General features: G+C 36.6%; 1 long non-coding RNA gene across 1 annotated transcript; it reads right to left on the reverse strand.

Moving 5' to 3' along the window:
• Positions 1-17,812: 17,812 nt before the first annotated feature.
• Positions 17,813-18,450, reverse strand: LOC141906434 (uncharacterized). Its single transcript, XR_012619329.1, has 3 exons — positions 18,178-18,450; positions 18,015-18,078; positions 17,813-17,844 (listed from the first exon to the last, which is right to left on the reverse strand). It is a non-coding gene; the product is annotated as an uncharacterized LOC141906434 (long non-coding RNA).
• Between the last annotated feature and the right edge of the window lie 1,105 nt (positions 18,451-19,555).

Below are 19,555 nucleotides of genomic sequence, written 5' to 3' on the forward strand. Positions count from 1 at the left end.
AGATATGGATTAAATTTTTCCCTTTACAAAAATTGATTGGAAGTCGTATAGTTTTTGGAAACGGCTGGAAATCGGAATTTTTCGAAGTCGAAGGATTTGTCTGGTCCCAAAAGATCCAACTTACGCAAGGCTTTTAGACTTCGGATAAACCGTCGAAATCACTTTGCAATTTTAAAACTAGTTATTCATAGCTCAGGAAGTCGGAAGAAACCCCACTTCATCTCTCCTTACAGATTCGGATTTGGCACTGGAAATTATTTTTTTAAATGTGTTTTAGCTACCCCACTAAACAACAAGTCAACATGTTTAATGGATGGCTGAATTTTTAAATTTTGATGCTATGTATGTTGCGCTCATCTTAATCACTATTCTAAACATTTAGGCTAAGTAACATCACGATGTGAATGCATTACATGTAATATTATGATTGAAACAATAAAAATAAATCCATGCTTCAAAATATTTCGTATTGGGGTTTACGTCGAGTACTTCAGTAATTATCATTAAAATATATGATAGATTGCCAGAAAAATGTATGTGTAGGGCTGAACAGGTCATTCGTTGGGCTCTGCATCAAAGATCTGGTCTGCAGCAGCGATGTGGGGGCCTCGAGATATTGCATTAGAAGCCTTGGCAGTACATAGGAATCGATCTGCATTCTGGGCCGACCACAATTCGATATTTTTCCTTCTATATATTTGAGATATTCGCCCAACGGTGTTGTCTTCCAGTCAAAACTATACATGCATAAACTACTCAACTAAAACCCAATACGATAACGTGAACGTCGGAAATTGATGTCGGGGAATTGAACATATGTAGGCCCTAGTTGTATAAGGAATCAAGTATGCTGCATCGAATCGATCCTATTCCTTTTCAGCAATGGAAACACAACGCTATGGTCTTATTTGAAAATATCTTTATTAACATGTAAATATGCACAAAATCTGTAGAGATATGATTAATTCTCGATGACTACAGCATTAATACATATGTGTCAAACCTACGATGGAGAACCGAAACATTTTTTTCTCAACTATTTTTTCATTTTTTGACTGGTCCCCTGTTGTACAACCATGGACTCTTAGAAACAACATGCCATGCAACAGAAATAATCTATACTCACAATGGTTGTTACGTGGTATGGCAATAATGAATATTCCGACACTTTTGATAATTACAGCACAAAATCAATCTTTTACACAGGGGTCATTTTAAACTATGTACGATATACATGTACCTGAGGTTGATAGAAATTCCTCAAATCGAAAATAACTGAATCTAAATAGGGGAATCAATATTATACCTTGTAGACAAATGGCCATTTAACATCATTATCAATACATAACATGGTTTTCATAAAAATTGACTAATACGTAGTAATGTATTCAAATTTTCAACTCCCGGTGTAGAGTATACTCATTAGTCACAGATTTCTACAGGTATATAACATGTGACAGTGCTAATGATTATTGAATATGAAGAAAATCATACATTGGATAATATAGCAGCAATATTAGACAATTGGTGGTCACCAATTTTAATAGGGGTAGACCTCTTACCTGCTTATACACCAGGGTCAAGGCAATCAATATAGGTTGGCAGGCTGTATGGTGCCAATGAAAAATTCAAGATGGCAGACATGGCTGTCATGTTGGACATATCATCTAGCTGATAGATCACCATTTTCAATATCACCTCTTACCTGTTCCAACTCATACACAAACTTTCAAGAAGATTTATTAAGACTTACCGGCTGTAGAGTGCTAACAAACCTTACAGGAGGGTGGTGCAGGAGGGTTAGAGATTATTACAACATTGAACATTTGAAAGTTCAGATGAGAAACTAAGCTTCTTTCGCAAGTTATTTTGTACCAATGGAGGCACGTGTCATACATGAGCAAAAATGGACTTCAGTAAAGCAAATGTCCATAAAATTATACGATGCCCCTAGGAAAGGCATCAAGACAACACATCAAAGTGTAATGAAAACGTTAGAAAGAAACCTGATTCCATCTATGGACACTCATAATCCTCAAATGGACATAAATGTTTGAATATTCAATACAAGTTCATACCTGCAAATGGAAATCAATTATACACATTCACACATGGAATCAAAATTAGAAGTTGCGTTGGCAGAACCATAGAAGAGAATCTTCAATGACATAACAAAATAGAGAATATTCTATTTTCAGAGTACATTTTTAAACGAGGGGTCCAGGAACACTATGCCTACTAGGAAAGTGGTATGAAATGCCCAAAAATCAGAAATTTCTATATTCTATGCCTCTTATACAGAAACCTTTGGAATTTACCACTAGAACTTGTCATGAGCTACAATTTTGCAATTATTGTAACAAAATAAGCCCAGATATCAATGTAATATGAAAATACTACGTTAATTGGCTATTCAGCGCTCACTGGTGACAATATACAAAATCCAATGACCTTGAACCCCACCCAAATTATAGAACAAGTCATGAGCTACAATTGATTGCGGTTACTAAATATTAAACGGATAGGTACCAATATAAATGGACGAATTGAAAATATTCAACAACTGCCCCTGATGGTGAGAAAAAAAACTGGGTGATCCCAATTTCACGTGAGGAGATGAAAACTATGACGGTGCTAATAATTATCGATTATCAAGACTCAAATTTAACACCCGTTGAAATTTTTCCACTTACGAATGAGTATTCATCACACTAAGATGGCCACCAGCTGCAAAATATTTGACTGATCAAAATATGTGTCTGATATGTTAAAGATCCCTTTCCTTATAATACCAATCACAAATTTCAACGAAAGATGGCAAACCATTAGGAAGCTACAGGTCTTGCACATTCAAGCCAAAAATAACCTTTTAGCATATAGAAAGGTTACAGGATGGCCATCTTGTAACCAATTGACCCAATTCTTCTAATGCTGATGGGTACAGGGGGACACATATAGTTCAAGATAATTGATCGATTTGCTTCAATTTTCATTGATAAAATGTGTAAAAAGCGTTGATTCTGGCGACGGTCATCTTGATTCCAACAGGCTCAGTTTTAGGGCAGTCAAGCGGATGATAAGTGAATGCAATAGCCCACGGGGACTTAAGTCCCAGTTTAGCTAAAAATGAGAAACCTTTTAACACTTACCATTTATCATTTTTCAACATAACACTTACGGTACCAATTAACAGTTACCATATAACAAAGGGTTTATTATCAGGTCTTATCTAAATATCCGAAACCGCATAAAATCTAATTCTATTTTGTAAAAACAATCTAATTTCAATTTTAGTAAGCGTTCTTTCAATACCTAAAAATATTCCCATGATTGAAGTAAATGACTGATTTTGAATACACTCTACAGAAAACATTAAACATCACATAATGATTTCCACTTGCAGCCACCTTAACCAATCATCTCCATTGCTATGAAGTTCAACAATTTGCTCCTCGGCTTTATCATGAGTGATTCCATGAACCTCCATATATTATTATGAGTGTCTCCGGAAGAAGCACACGAAAAACATAATCCATATTGGCCTACTGGAAGACACAAATATACTGATTGTTGCTGTACAGTTGCGATGGTACCTGGTACGTCAAGTTCACTGTAAGAGATCCATTTAAACATGAACATATTAGATCAAAATCTACATGTAGTTACAGTGGAACCTGGCTATAACAAACTTAGACACAACAATTCATCACATATAAAGAACTAGCAAATGATCCTTCCAAAAATGGGCTTTATCATGATTGAATTGAAAATTCTGCTTCTTGTGGGTATTTTTTTCATCTTAACATTGGCCCCTTTTATTCATTTGATTGGTAGATACAACATGTTTTATTTGGAAGGTGAATTGAGAAAGATATCCCTAAACTATTGTGACTTATGCTGTAAGTGCGGCAGAAGTGCTATTTTCGGGGGTTATCATGCGTGAGCAACGTAATTGTTTCATTTACCAAGATAACCTTTAGACCATTCAAACAGAAAGTTATCAGCGCGTGAAGATACAAACATCAATAAAACCTCGACTACTGACTGGAACTGTAGTTTGGTCAATTGATACATTCAGCAAATATGGCCCATTATTCATACTTACACATTTTCTTTCCTCCTGCTTTATGATCATCAAGATATCGACATAAAATCTGAAATCATATCAAGTTTAATATAATTGCTATCGGCAATGTATACTTATAACATGCTAAGGTGATCTCTACTAATGTGATGTACATGTATTATTCAAAGAAATCAACAATTTTCTAAATTTTTGAGATCACAATGGATCAAATCAATCAAATCAATCAAACACCAGTCTTTATTCAAAAGGTCCAAACCTGTCAAAATATGGAGGAACAGAAGAAAAAGGTTGAGAAAAAAAAGTAATACTTAGCTTTGGAAAATGCTGCCTAGATATCCACGATTTTTATTTAGCAAATTAACCAAATCATCATAACTGCGAAACCTCTCTGTAAGAAAACAGAAGAAAATCAAATATATTTTTTGACTAGGAAGATGTACTAAGTATGGGCTTGCCATTTCATGATTTTAAACAAGTGCTAGATGACCCGGAGGTAGCAACGCGACTATGGGTGGATTTGGCACCTGAACGTATCTGGATCCACGCCACCCATTGCCAGGAAGAAGCGTCTGAACTACCTGTTTGGGTGAGGTCATCCGAAACTAGATGCTCACTGAGAAAGGACAGGTCTGTCACAGTGCGTAAGCCTCCCGAGGCCTTGAGCACTGTAAACAGTCTCGAGTTCCAGCCCAGAGAGGACTCCTCCGGTATCTGCTAACATGTTGTAGTAATAGTGTACATGTTCAATTTGTTAACAATCATTTAATCTCAATTCATTTACTGTTGAAGGGAGCACATTTCTCCAATTTGGCTGTGTAATTTTGAGGTTCTGGACGATCTCTTCCCATCGGCTGGATTTCCCTAATCAGCGAAGATCTTGCTGCCAGAATCATGTTGATTTGAGCCTTGACAGCCAGTAAAATCACACGAGTCACTGACCTAGGAACTAGATAATTCTATTCATACAGGGTCCATCGGATGTTCTTAACCCGTCGATAGGTGGCTCAGCCAGAGAGAAACTTTCCCGGCTCGGTGGCCCGACTCCAGCGGCGGATAGGTAAACCCAGTCAGCCGGTCCTGGACCCGTATTTATCAATACACATCAACTCGGCTGCCACCACAGATGACTCGCCAAGAGCGTGAGCATCCTCCTTGGAGGCGGTATCTGAAGCCATACACTCAGCCTGTTCCGCGGACTTACGAGGTTTAGGCATGGTGGCGCCATGTTTGCATAAAACCTTTTGAATGAGCGTGTAGAACGGACTATCCGCCAGTGCTGAAAAGTTGAAACTGGTAGCGAACGAGCCCGAAGGCGGTCGGTCAAACGTTAATGGTGAACAGGAAGTGGTCAATTCGGATGGTGGAATCCAAGGCGACGACTCCCTGGAACCCGGATGCGTGATGGGACCTGCCTACAAGAAAATTCGTCGAAATGCTTGCGGTCAGGATCCGCATGGGTAACATCCCTGGGACTGGAGTTCTCTGACTCGGAAGACAGAGAGCGAGGGGCTCCAGAGCCAGTCGGGTTGAGGCGACCCTTTGCCGACTCTAACAGTCCCCTCAGTTCTGCCTGAAAGGCCTTAAAATCCTCTGCCTAATCTTACTTGGATGAGGATGTAGTCTGCTCAGGAGACAAGGAGCTCCTGCGACAGCTCCTGTACGGACCGTGAGGACGCTCTGCTTGACCTCGAGGAGCTGGACCGGGAGCATGGCCTTCTCGGATGGTAACGGTCGTAATTCCTCCGACTGGATGAGGTCGAAGAAGACGACGATGGAGACTGTCTCCTACGACATGCTCCAGGGGAGCGACGAACGGGCGAGCAAGCTCTTGGCCCGGCTGGGCAACTTGACATGATATCAGACGATGCATGGGCAACCGGAGCTGGAGACGAGAGCGGCACAGACTTGGGCACTGGCTCTGTTTACTACTGGTATCTAGTACCGTAGTCGCGAGAGTGACGGGAGGTGGATGGCTGGATTTCTTATGAGAATTCCATGAGGGATCGCCGCCCTGCTCCCCTACCGATGGACGGCCAGTAGGAGAAGAGCAAAGACAACCATTGACTTGCCTTTCGCATTGAACTTAGTTAAACTGCCGAATAACTTTAGTTACCCCCTGTGGGTTTAGAAGGCTTACGTAGGAAACTAAGCATAAATGAACAGTTCCGGGATCACTACCGAACTTTCATGTCGATGGCAATCAAGTCAGGTTACGCCGAACTGGTACCCCCAGATAGCGTAATAACCAACGGCCACGTATGGTATCTACCCCATCACTGTGTCTGTCACCCGAGAAACCACACAAGATTCATGTCGTTATCGATGCCTCGGCGTAGTTCAACGGATTGTCGTTGAACTACGTACTGTTACAAGGGCCCAACCATATGAAAATTCTTGTTTGTATATTGCATCGGTTTCGGGAGGGTGAAGTACCACTGAAAGCTGATATAGAAAGGATGTTCTTTCAAGTTAGGGTACCACCAAAAGATCGCCACTGCCTACGTTTCTTGTGGTGGACCAATGTGACAAAAGAACAAGGGTGCTACCATATGACTGTTCACTTATTCGGAGCTGTCTCATCACCAAGCTGCGCAAACATGCCCTTGCCTCAAACGGCTATCGATAGTGCTGATGATTTCGCCTACGAAGTGGTATGAACCATAAGTCGTAACTTCTACGTCAATGACTGCTTGAAGTGTCCTGCTGACCCCGCAAAATCTGTCAGTCTTACGTTTGAGTTTATGAAGAGTTTATGCAAACACGGAGGGTTCAACTTGAATCAGTGTTAAGATATCTCCGTCTTATCTGCACTACCGGAGAACAACCAGGCTCACGAGATGAACCCGACAGACATAGGAGTAACCCTGAATGCCAAGTAATGACAGCTTCAGTTTCAAGGGGGTCCTGCTAAAGTACGAAACTACGAAATATGAAACGCAATAACGAAATATGGAGCGAAATAACGAAACAAAAGAAATTACGAAATACGAAACCAAATTACGAAATTACAAAATGGAAATTCTTTTGCCAGTAGTGCTAAAATACGAACCGAAATACGAAACGAAAAGGTCACATTTCAAACACACGCCCATACTATGGTCAAAGCTCGTTATAACGAATTTTTTGTGAAAGTTCCTATAAATGTTATAATTTTCTTTTCTTTTTTTGAGGGAGTATTCATTGAGTAGAAGTATTCTTGGGAATTCCCCACTCTCGGTTTTTCACTTCGTCAATACGACGGTACATCGTCATTGGAGCTCCTCTGATGAATGCTGGTGAATTTTGCCATGGATCTACAGGGAGGGGATCATTCATAGAAGTATGTACATAAGGGGGGGCGTTATGGAAAACCGTACAGAGAGCGTACATGGGGAGGGGTGGGGTTAAAAATACCCGGAAGTAAAGCGTACGTACTTTATGCACGGCCCCTCTCAAGCGTCACTAGCCCGACCGATATACAGTCAACCCCGCATAAGTCGTAGCCCTCGGGACTGACGATTTTGCGACGACTTACGTGATGTACGAGTTATGTGTAAGTCATATTTTTACGAGTTATCTGTAAGTCGTGGTTTTATACGAATTCCGCGAATAACCCGTGAAAATACGATATATACGATTCTCAAGTTCCAGCGTGGTTAGTCCCCGGCCCAGTCGTATCCCGAGCTGACCGTGCAGGTCCTATATATCGTGCCCTACCACAAGAAAGTTACATTGTAACAGTCTAAACACTTACACAGACAATATTGTAGCGTATTTCTGATTTATCCGTTGCCGGCATATCGGGCTACGACTTACGCGAGGTATTTTGAATGAAATCAGAAGATTTGGAATTTATAATTGATACGACTTACGTGAAAATACGACTTATAAAGAACGAGTTATAAGCATTATTTTATAAGGTTTAAAGAAGAAAAACATCGGGACAAAAATAATAATACGAGAGATGTGATGATACGACTAATTCGATGACGACTTATGCGGGGTTGACTGTAGCAGAAAGGAAAGGCAAGCGCTTCACGCGACACCGAGCTCGTAACCGCGATAGGATTATCCCGTTCTTGGACACGGGCCGACATATCTGAACCTGTCTAGTATCGATCATTTAGCTCAGAAAAAATTAATGTACAGGGTAGATTAGCGGCCGGTCGGGTCAACTTATAAGCTCCTCAGCAGAGGAGAAACGAGGTATCAATTTTTTAGCCTAAACACTGCAGGATATATTTTAAGGCACACTTCGTTCTCTAACCCGTAATTTATTTATCGCTACCTTCCAGTTGTATATGAGCATGCGCAGATCATTCTCCCTGATGGCATCGCTAAACTCAGTCGCGGCACGGAACCCTGCCACCCTAGACCGGGTGCGCATGAGTAATAGGGGTAATGGGCTTTCAGGCCAAAGGTCGAAGGGTCGAGCTCATTAAAAAATGAAAAATATGAAAATAATAACAATTTCTACTTGAATTAGTCGCGAAACTCATAAAAAATGAAAAATAATTCTCACACACTTGAATTTATTTTTCATTTTTACTCGCTAGAAAAAAGTGTGAGTAAAGTGTGAGTGAAATAAATTCGAGCGTGTGAGAATTATTTTTCATTTTTTATGAGTTTCACTCCTAATTCAAGTAGAAATTGTTATTATTTTCATATTTTTCATTTTTTAATGAACTCGACCATACAACCTTTAACCTGAAAGCCCATTACCCCTATTACTCTTAAAATATTCATATACATGAATAAAATATATATGAATAACATATAAATTGATAGATTATTCAATATAAAAGTTTGAGTGAAATAATTCATATTTAAAACATTGAATATTTATATTTGAATGAGTTTTAATAAAAGTTTTGTTATTAAAATGAAGACAGAAGAAGAAGAACCCAACTTTAAAATCGAAATAAAAGAAACCAATAAATCATTTTCATTATTTAACATTAAAAATTATATTTCAGCAACAAATTTAGTGTCCGCAAGGTATTATAAAATTGATGACATTACTATGATTAATCAAATATCATCAAATGGAACATATTTAATTACTGAACTAGTAGATACTTTTGATAATGGCGTTAAAAATCCTAAAATATTCAATACAGTTTTAAATTTTAAAGGAACTTTAGATGAAAACATAATAAATATACTTCAAACCCCTTTCAATGAAAGAAATGATGATATAATACTTTCAAAAGATCATAATGATTTGATTAACTTAAGAATTGAAAAAAAACAATTATATTATTTCAATTTTGATAATAAACAAATTATCTATAATGAAAATTCATCAAATATTGGAATTCAATGTGAATTAGATAATGAAAAATCATTTAAAGATATTGCAGTTCAATGTAATTTAGATGATGAATTTAGAAAATTCAATCCTAATGAAAAAGTGCATTGTTATTGCGGAGGTAAATACTTAAAATCACATAAATCAAAGCATTATGAAACAATTAAACATAAAAACTGGCGTAAAGAGTAACAATTCTACATTATAATTATTGAATTGAGTAAAATGATTTAAATATCTAATAGACTGTTAAAATGATAAATTGTTTGACAGTTGAAATGATAAATTGTTTGACAGTTGAAATGATAAATTGTTTGACAGTTGAAATGATAAATTGTTTGACAGCTGAAATGATAAATTGTTTGACAGCTGAAATGATAAATTGTTTGACAGTTGAAATGATAAATTGTTTGACAGTTGAAATGATAAATTGTTTGACAGTTGAAATGATAAATTGTTTGACAGTTGAAATGATAAATTGTTAGACAGTTGAAATGATAAATTGTTTGACAGTTGAAATGATAAATTGTTTGACAGTTAAAATGATAAATTGTTCGACTGTTGAAATGATAAGACAGTTGAAATGATAAATTGTTTGACAGTTGAAATGATAAATTGTTTGACAGTTGAAATGATAAATTGTTTGACAGTTAAAATGATAAATTGTTCGACTGTTGAAATGATAAGACAGTTGAAATGATAAATTGTTTGACAGTTGAAATGATAAATTGTTCGACAGTTGAAATGATAAATTGTTTGACAGTTGAAATGATAAATTGTTCGACTGTATGTTTTAATTCATTCAAGTATGATATTGTAAATTCTTTACATTTGACTAGGATAATACAAGAGTGATATTAGTTAGTTGGCTTATTCAATAAGAGAAACAATGAAATAATACAAGAGTGATACTAACAGTTAAAGTTATTGAATTTCTTGTTAAATCTATTTGAATTCTAGTCAATTCTTGTTAACCAATAGCGCGAATAGAAATCAAAAAGATTTAAATAAAAAAGCAATAAGTTACTTTATCTAATACTAACTTATTTAACTTATTGTTTTTTTATTTAAATCTTTTTGATTTCTATTTCTTCGATTTGGTTTGAAGTATATTTATTATGTTTTCATCTAAAGTTCCTTTAAAATTTAAAACTGTATTGAATATTTTAGGATTTTTAACGCCATTATCAAAAGTATCTACTAGTTCAGTAATTAAATATGTTTCATTTGATGATACACGAGTGTACAAGCTTTCAGCTGAATTTAACCTTGACCCTTGACAGTGGCGTACGTGCGCGTCCTTAGTTACCGTGCGTGAACTTGCTGATTATATTTTTGCGCTGCGCTGTGTGTCATAATATGAATTTTCAATCATTGTTCTAAATCTTTAACAGATATTCATTCAGGAAATATGTTTTTGTGGTTTTTAGATTGATAAAATCATATTTCATTATAAAAATACGCAGTGGTCCTCCTGGTGGTGATTTTCCTAAAATGGCCGCCGTCGGCGATGTTTTCAATAATTTTTGACGTCAAATTCAAAGATTTTACAGGATAACACTGGATTATGTGCATACGATATCATATTTGATATTGGCAACAGATGAAGGAAGATAACGATGGCTTAATTGGTGTAAATGCGTACGATAGATGCTGTATTTGCCTCTGAAATGCAATATTTCTGTTCTATTTCCGGGTTCTCGAGTCGACTGCCCAGCTGACAGTATAGTTAGTTACCTAATCGTTGGTGGTAAGCTTTTTATAATCGGATGGGCTTATACCAACGTTAGGGATGACAAGGACCAAAACACGGTTGAAAAAAGTAACACTTCAAAAATATACTTTCTATTCACTTCAGTCCACAATTAATGGCTTAATTCACAAACTAACACAGGTACCTTTCGAAATAATCCAATTTTATGTATGTTTCGAGTGATTAATCAACATTATTTTGAGAAATTAATTAATTTCTCCACAAATTTCGCCATTGGCCGCCATTTCTCTGTATTGCACATGTGGCATGATAAGACAAGGGGACCTACAAGGATTTATATAAAACTTCCAAGACGAAACGACAATTTTTATTTTTGATGGTTTTCCAACTTTTATTTCAAGTCTTCGTGTTTTCCATAATAAATAATGAAATAATAAATTTCTGGTAAAAGAAAAATGTGAATAAGTGTTGATTTTTTAATTTTTTTAAATTTCGTCGTTTCGCTTTGTTAGTTTGTGCTGTTGTCCTGGCCTCAGTCCACAGGTGCCAGCACCTCCAGTAATTTTCAAAATGGCAGCTGTTGACTGGACGGAAATTTACTCTCACTTTACGGCCGATTTGCACATGGATTAAGATCGTCAGGTGAGGTGTTATAGGTATCAGACAAACTACGAATCTGTTGTGCGTCGATTACAACAAAAATGAGACAGATATCTTAAGAGACAATGAAATGCCAGGCAAATTACTCGTCAGTCAAATTGGCTGACGAAGATTTCATACAAAAATGACCTTCCCATTCCTGACTGTGGTTTGTGAAAATATCCGATCGTGAAACTAAACCACAGTCAGGTTACTGACTACTGACAGTAAGTACTGCTGATACGTGTGTAGGCTTTTAGTTGACTTTGTAGCTTACCAAAACCACCTGAACCATTACTTTACGCAAAATGATAAATAGGTATGGTAGATTCTCTTTGTATAATGGCAGATAATTCGACATTCAATAGTAAAATGATACTCGAAAGACCTCCTGTCCTGGAGGACTGGACCTGGTGTAGTAGCCGTAGGTCACCGCAGCTCCACAATACTAAAAAGTTCATGCTGATACTTTGAAATGAAAAGGCCTAATGCACCGAAGCTGTTTCGGCAGAATATGTGAAATGAATTTTTATCCGAATATAGGTCTATTGCAGACTGTACCAGGACTGAACTCAGATTGGCTATGCCGTAAAGACTTTCCAGTCGAAAATAAGTGGACCAGAATTTCATGTTTTAAGAAAAGGATGGAATTCACCAACAGGAAAGATGATTTGGCTGATAATGTGGCTGTGGCCACAGTTATATCTCGGTAAGTCAATATCTCATAGGCCTACGAACAGACGTAAGCACGAAATTCTGATTTTTTAATCTCCCTGCCCCATGTACGAAGTAATAACTGGTAAGCAGATTATATCTTAATTGTTTACTTTATTCGTATAGGACTATAGGCTACGGCTGACAGTAGAGCGAGCGGGAGGGAATAAACCCGAACATAACTCTATGGTTTAAAAACCATAAAGTTGCCCATTTCCCATCCACTTCTCTACTGTCAGACAAACAGATAGATAGACAGACATAGACAGACATAGATAGACAGAATACATTAATAGTTAATAGACTGACAGTAGAGCGAGCGGGAGGGAATAAACCCGAACATAACTGTATGGTTTAAAAACCATAAAGTTGCCCATTTCCCATCCACTTCTCTACTGTCAGACAAACAGATAGATAGACAGACAGACAGACAGACATAGATAGACAGAATACATTAATAGTTAATAGACTGACAGTAGAGCGAGCGGGAGGGAATAAACCCGAACATAACTCTATGTTTTAAAAACCATAAAGTTGCCCATTTCCCATCCACTTCTCTACTGTCAGACAAACAGATATATAGACAGACATAGACAGACATAGATAGACAGAATACATTAATAGTTAATAGACTGACAGTAGAGCGAGCGGGAGGGAATAAACCCGAACATAACTCTATGGTTTAAAAACCATAAAGTTGCCCATTTCCCATCCACTTCTCTACTGTCAGACAAACAGATAGATAGACAGACAGACAGACAGACATAGATAGACAGAATACATTAATAGTTAATAGACTGACAGTAGAGCGAGCGGGAGGGAATAAACCCGAACATAACTCTATGTTTTAAAAACCATAAAGTTGCCCATTTCCCATCCACTTCTCTACTGTCAGACAAACAGATAGATAGACAGACAGACAGACAGACATAGATAGACAGAATACATTAATAGTTAATAGGCTGACAGTAGAGCGAGCGGGAGGGAATAAACCCGAACATAACTTTATGGTTAAAAAACCATAAAGTTGCCCATTTCCCATCCACTTCTCTACTGTCAGACAAACAGATAGATAGACAGACATAGACAGACATAGATATACAGAATACATTAATAGTTAATAGACTGACAGTAGAGCGAGCGGGAGGGAATAAACCCGAACATAACTCTATGGTTTAAAAACCATAAAGTTGCCCATTTCCCATCCACTTCTCTACTGTCAGACATCACGGTGAAAATATTACTATCACTCCGAAAATGCACATAACAAAGTATAGGCCTAGATGTTTGGTACTTGATTGAAAATTTAGCTCTTACTACATTTTTGACATTTTCGTTCATTTTGTTTAGTTATAAAAAATCCACCGCACAGACATTTGCGTGGAACAGTTTCGATACTTAGCGTTTTCGTAGTATATAGACCCTGATTAATGAAGATTAACTTGGTTCGTAGAATATTGTCCCTTATAGTGCAATAAAGTCGTCCATCTTTATTGACACTAGCATGTTTAGATTCCAGTCCTTGTTCGCCAAACATGCCAATTGTCCTCCAGACACGAACAAATTCTGGTACATGATAAATTAGCATGTGCATTTTCGGAGTGATGTTTGTGTCCGGAAACGCGTTCGGATACCACATACCGAAATCATCACAAAGCCTACCTAGTTCTTCAACTTCAGAATTTTCAAGGAAACGGTTTGCCGTATATAATGTATAGATTGAGTGAAATTTCTCAAACAAAAGTTGGAATAATGACTGAGTAGCTGGGTCAAATTCTAGTGCTTCACATAATTTACGCGGATTATTGATTCCTTTTGATTCATCGATTTTGAACATTTTATGGATATGATTGCCGACAAAACTATTCGAATGGTAGGCCTGTCGATCAATACCAATCTCAGATAGGATATTGTTGAGTTTTTTTTGGGTCGGTCCTTGAATACTATTAATTTCTTTGAAAATTTCATTCAGAAGAGATTGTTCCGGGGCTATTTGTGTTTTCAAAGTTGAGATGTCTTTTTTTAGCTTTGTGATGATGATGTTTTGTTTTTTTATGATAGAATCTGCTGATGGTTTGCGACCAGTAAAACATTCTATACACCTAAATTCATCAGGATTCGATACGCATTGTTTATGAAAGGGTAAGTTGCAATCTACGCAGTATGTATATTCATTTGGGTTTGCATTTTCAATAGAGCGAATGAAGCAGATGGATGCCGTGCAGTCAATTACCGATGAACCTTTACGGTGGGAAATTTTCATGAGATTAAGTAATTGGCTGGATGATTCAAAAGACAATTGTTTCGATTCGATTTCTAGTCTTAATTTTGAAACTACTTCTGATTGGTCTTGCCATTTTTTGTTTAATTCAGGGTTCGATTCCCTTAAGTTTGTCTGGTCGTGTTCTTTGCACTTGTTTTCCATCATCTCAAAGAAACGGTGGCCTAATCCTAGGGAAATATGGAGAACTGGAGGAACGAGATGAAGCATGTCTGATGGTTTGAATAGCATTGATGATGAAATACTCAAGGTTTCTGGGCCGAATGATTGTGGTGATTTTGATGAATTTTCGAGATATGATGCGATAGTACGGTTTTGATATGGATGGGAAGATGGATTGTGTGGTGTTCTGTTCTTTTTCCTAAGATCTTCAAGTTTTACTTGGCACCATAAACAGGGATAGGTAGCCGAGGGCCCCTGGTGACCCATGCAGTTACACAGATATGCATAATCCCCAATGAGGAACATCCTAACAGGCAAATCTAATTTTCTATTATCAATCATTGTTGATATAGTGATATCATTAGCATCGATTTCATCTTTGAAAATCCCGAATACCGTTCTCATATTCTCAACAATATCAGTGCCTTCAAAATAGCCAATCATTTCGCTGGCATCTGCACTGTTGTTCCCTTCCCCATTTATAACCGAGTATATCATTTTTGTACTACCCCCTCCCTTGTCAATACCCACTTTGACCCAAACTTCATTGTGAAAATTTGGATGAAAACTCATTTTCTTTCGGTCAGATAGATTTTGTACAGTTCTTTGAATTTGTAACTTCAAATTGGTCAGAGTTGCATGAGGAGCTGTCTTTTTTTCATGGGTTCTCGAATTAACTTCTAATTCTGTTTGGCCTACAGTGATATAGGGGGTGAAAGATTTTCCCCTCTGCAAGATCTCTTGTCGGATTTTGTTTGCAGATGGAAAGATTGGCGTTCCATAGCTTTTTAGAACCCGTTTCAAGTCGAAAAGTCGTCTCATCGGCAGACGCAGAGCAAGTTTTAATTCAACAGATTGCGATGCGGTTAATGGTTTGAGTAGATGTAATTGTTGAGAATGGTCTATTGCAGATTTAGATAATTTGGGATTGTGTGATAGAAATGTTGAAAGCGTGATGCTGCTCTGATATGAATTGATTGGTTTAGCTGATATTGTGTCTAATACATTTTTCATTGTCAATGCTCGAGCTTCTAGAGTTTGGGAACTTGCCGCTGATGATGGGACATTAGGGATGCTCAATTTGCAAAACTTTTCAGGGCGAGACTTCGTTAAGTGACGAGCATCGAAGATGCTATTCATATTTCCTCCGCATATTTCTAATAAGCTTTTATTTCTGATTAGAGATTCATATTGTTCGTATTGCAATATCTGATTTTGTAGGCCTAACTCTTCTAATTTCTGATCTTTAATTTTGATTTGCTCTGCTGAATTTACATTTTCTGATTGCAAAACCAATTTCTCACTTTCTATCTGTCTCATTTTCGACTCAAGTAGTTTGATCTTAATTTCTTGTTTATTTTCAGTTGCAGTGTTCTCCGTTTGACAGCTGCGATCCTCTTTGAAATGATAGGTCGGTACAGATGTTTCAACGTTGGTACTTGGTACATACATAACAGGGGACGTAAATGGAGTACTGGTAAATGGAGGCTGAATATTTGATTCTTTTTCGTCAAATGAAGTTTGCGATTGAGGAGAAAACTGGCTAGACACACTTTCACTCAATAGGCTCGTATTTCCCCATTTTGCATTTCCTATTGAATCAATAGATGGTAAAATACAATCAATTTCAATGAATTAATTTTCATGCATACGAGTCCCTTCATTTATAAACCAATGTCGATCATTATCAGTTGAAATAAAAGATCAATGGAAGTGTACATATGGTACTAATTAATTTAGTTTTGTTGTTTTCTCATTAATCCATATATTCATAAATAGGAAGTATTAGTCACCAGTTAGTAAATATAATTCAACTTGCCTAACCATTTTTATCATAATTTCTTTCCATTTCAAATATAAGACCCACAATAACATTATACGTAGAACATTGTGTCTTTACACTTGCTAGGGTTCATTTGAGTTCTTAAGTTTGTAGTTAACAACAATCCAGATAAATGCCAATGGAATAGTGGTGAGAGTTCTACCCTTTTGTTATTGTGGGTTGTTGTCACTCATAAACCCTCAAATTCTCAGTCTCACTCACTGGCAGTCATCATAATATAATTACTTCACCTCCTTTTTCTGAACAATTCTTAAATATGAACATGTGCATTGTATACATTGTAAACCTGAGGCCTGTTTTCCAAGAATACATACGAGACTCTTATTAATGTTTCAATACTGATATTGGCTTAGGCGGGAATGGGTTAATAGGCACAACAGGAGTAGACTATACACGAAACACATTTATTTGAGAATTGCCATTTAAGATCTTCATGATCCCTAGATACTTTGATTCAGAGCATGTTTAGAAATCAGTTCCTTTTTGAAAAATAAATCAGAACTTAAAAAGTCAGAAAATAAGTCAGAAAATATAATTATTGTTTTTATTCAATCAGAAAATAAACACTTAATTTAAATAACAAATTCCAAAGTTTATTTTTCACTCTCATTTGAATGCAGCTATAGATTATATTTTTAACAAATATACTTACAAATCAAAAATCGAAAATGTATACCTTATTCATGAATAACTAACTTGCCAGCAAAATGCAATGGGCACAGCCGAGGCATAGGCATGATTCATAGTTGGCATTTTGGGAGTGAAGAATGAAACTACTGGGACATAAAAAGAATTGTATTGATATACGTACTTGCTTCGATCATTTTTTTACTTTAGCTTTATTTTTCTTACTTTTCTGGTTGGACCCATAATAAAGCTTACGTTTCCCTTGACCAACTTTCCTGTCAAAATTTTCTGCCATTCTGAAATTGAAATCATGCCAATTCAAGTAACAAAGTAACCGCTTATTTGTAAGCATGAGATGGTTTTTCAACTTAGCATACGAAATTAAATTGTTGGTTTACCTCACCTGACTAAATTAAAAATATGGCCAGACTGCAGTCTAAACGATATCAATATCAACACTTGCGGTTGGACTCTTGACACTGCGAATCTGAAATTATAAACAAAAAACTACAGCTTAATCAAGGAATTTTTAACTTTTTGGTATAGACTGACACTGCGACTGCGAAAAATCTGAAATTATAAACAAAAGTACAGCTTAATCAAGGAATTTTTAGCCCGAGGAGAACTTTTTAGTATGAAATACATTTTCCGGCCTACCTCACTAGACGATATTGAAGGGCCCCACCCGACGGCAGCCTGCCACTGAAGGACCACGAAAAATCTGAAATTATTGAAGTTACATGCATGATTGATCAATTTTTTTATTTCAAAGTCCAAGAAAAAGTTTTCGATTTGAAAAATGACTGATTTTTGAGCCTACCTCACGAGACGATATCTTATTTTATGAGTACAGTAGGAATTTAAACGACGAAAAATATCCTGAAAGAGAAAAGTGGATATTCGAACAGAAAGTCTAAAAGGGGACTACTATTTGATTTGGCTTTGCTTTTGGACATGAATCAGGCCTCTCTACTATTGAACATACGATTCAATATGAATTATCTCTCATGGATATCACTAAATTCGGTGTTCAAATGAGGCAAGGCCTATAAAGATAAAGATACTGCAAATTTGAATGATGATCGAAATCGACTAAAACTTATTTCCGGGTTAGGAGCGACACGATTTCTCAGCGATACGGTTACAAAAACACCACTTATAATATATCAATTAAAACTAGATAAGCTCACGCTCAGCGCTATGTTTACAGATATAATTATTCTTATCCTCAGATTAAGTATTTCCTGATGTATTTGGTGGTATACTTACTTTTAGGTCGTCCGATTATCGCTAGACTTTCGAGCCGGACAGGCGACAACGTCGGGGAAATTTCAAAAAACGGCAAATTTAGCGCGGTGGAGCCAGGCCAGTTGAATGTTATTTGCAATCTGGCAGGGGACGATTATGCTAAATAGCGCAAGAAACATGCCACTAAAAACCGTAGATTTTCCTATTCACTAGCATTATGCCTCGTGACGTCATGAAGTCACGCGATCAGAAAGTTAAAAAATAGCGCGCCCTTGCTCAACTACGCGCTCACATTGTTAGTCGTTATTGCCTGATCGCGTATCGTCGTGGATATTTGATTAATCATACATAGTAATGTCATCAATTTTATAATACCTTGCGGACACTAAATTTGTTGCTGAAATATAATTTTTAATGTTAAATAATGAAAATGATTTATTGGTTTCTTTTATTTCGATTTTAAAGTTGGGTTCTTCTTCTGTCTTCATTTTAATAACAAAACTTTTATTAAAACTCATTCAAATATAAATATTCAATGTTTTAAATATGAATTATTTCACTCACACTTTTATATTGAATAATCTATCAATTTATATGTTATTCATATATATTTTATTCATGTATATGAATATTTTAAGAGTAATAGGGGTAATGGGCTTTCAGGTTAAAGGTTGAATGGTCGAGTTCATTAAAAATGAAAAATATGAAAATAATAACAATTTCTACTTGAATTAGGAGTGAAACTCATAAAAAATGAAAAATAATTCTCACACGCTCGAATTTATTTCACTCACACTTTACTCACACTTTTTTCTAGCGAGTAAAAATGAAAAATAAATTCGAGTGTGTGAGAATTATTTTTCATTTTTTATGAGTTTCGCGACTAATTCAAGTAGAAATTGTTATTATTTTCATATTTTTCATTTTTTAATGAGCTCGACCCTTCGACC

The sequence above is a fragment of the Tubulanus polymorphus genome, chromosome 5, assembly GCF_964204645.1.
Source record: "Tubulanus polymorphus chromosome 5, tnTubPoly1.2, whole genome shotgun sequence".
NCBI lineage: Eukaryota > Metazoa > Nemertea > Palaeonemertea > Tubulaniformes > Tubulanidae > Tubulanus > Tubulanus polymorphus.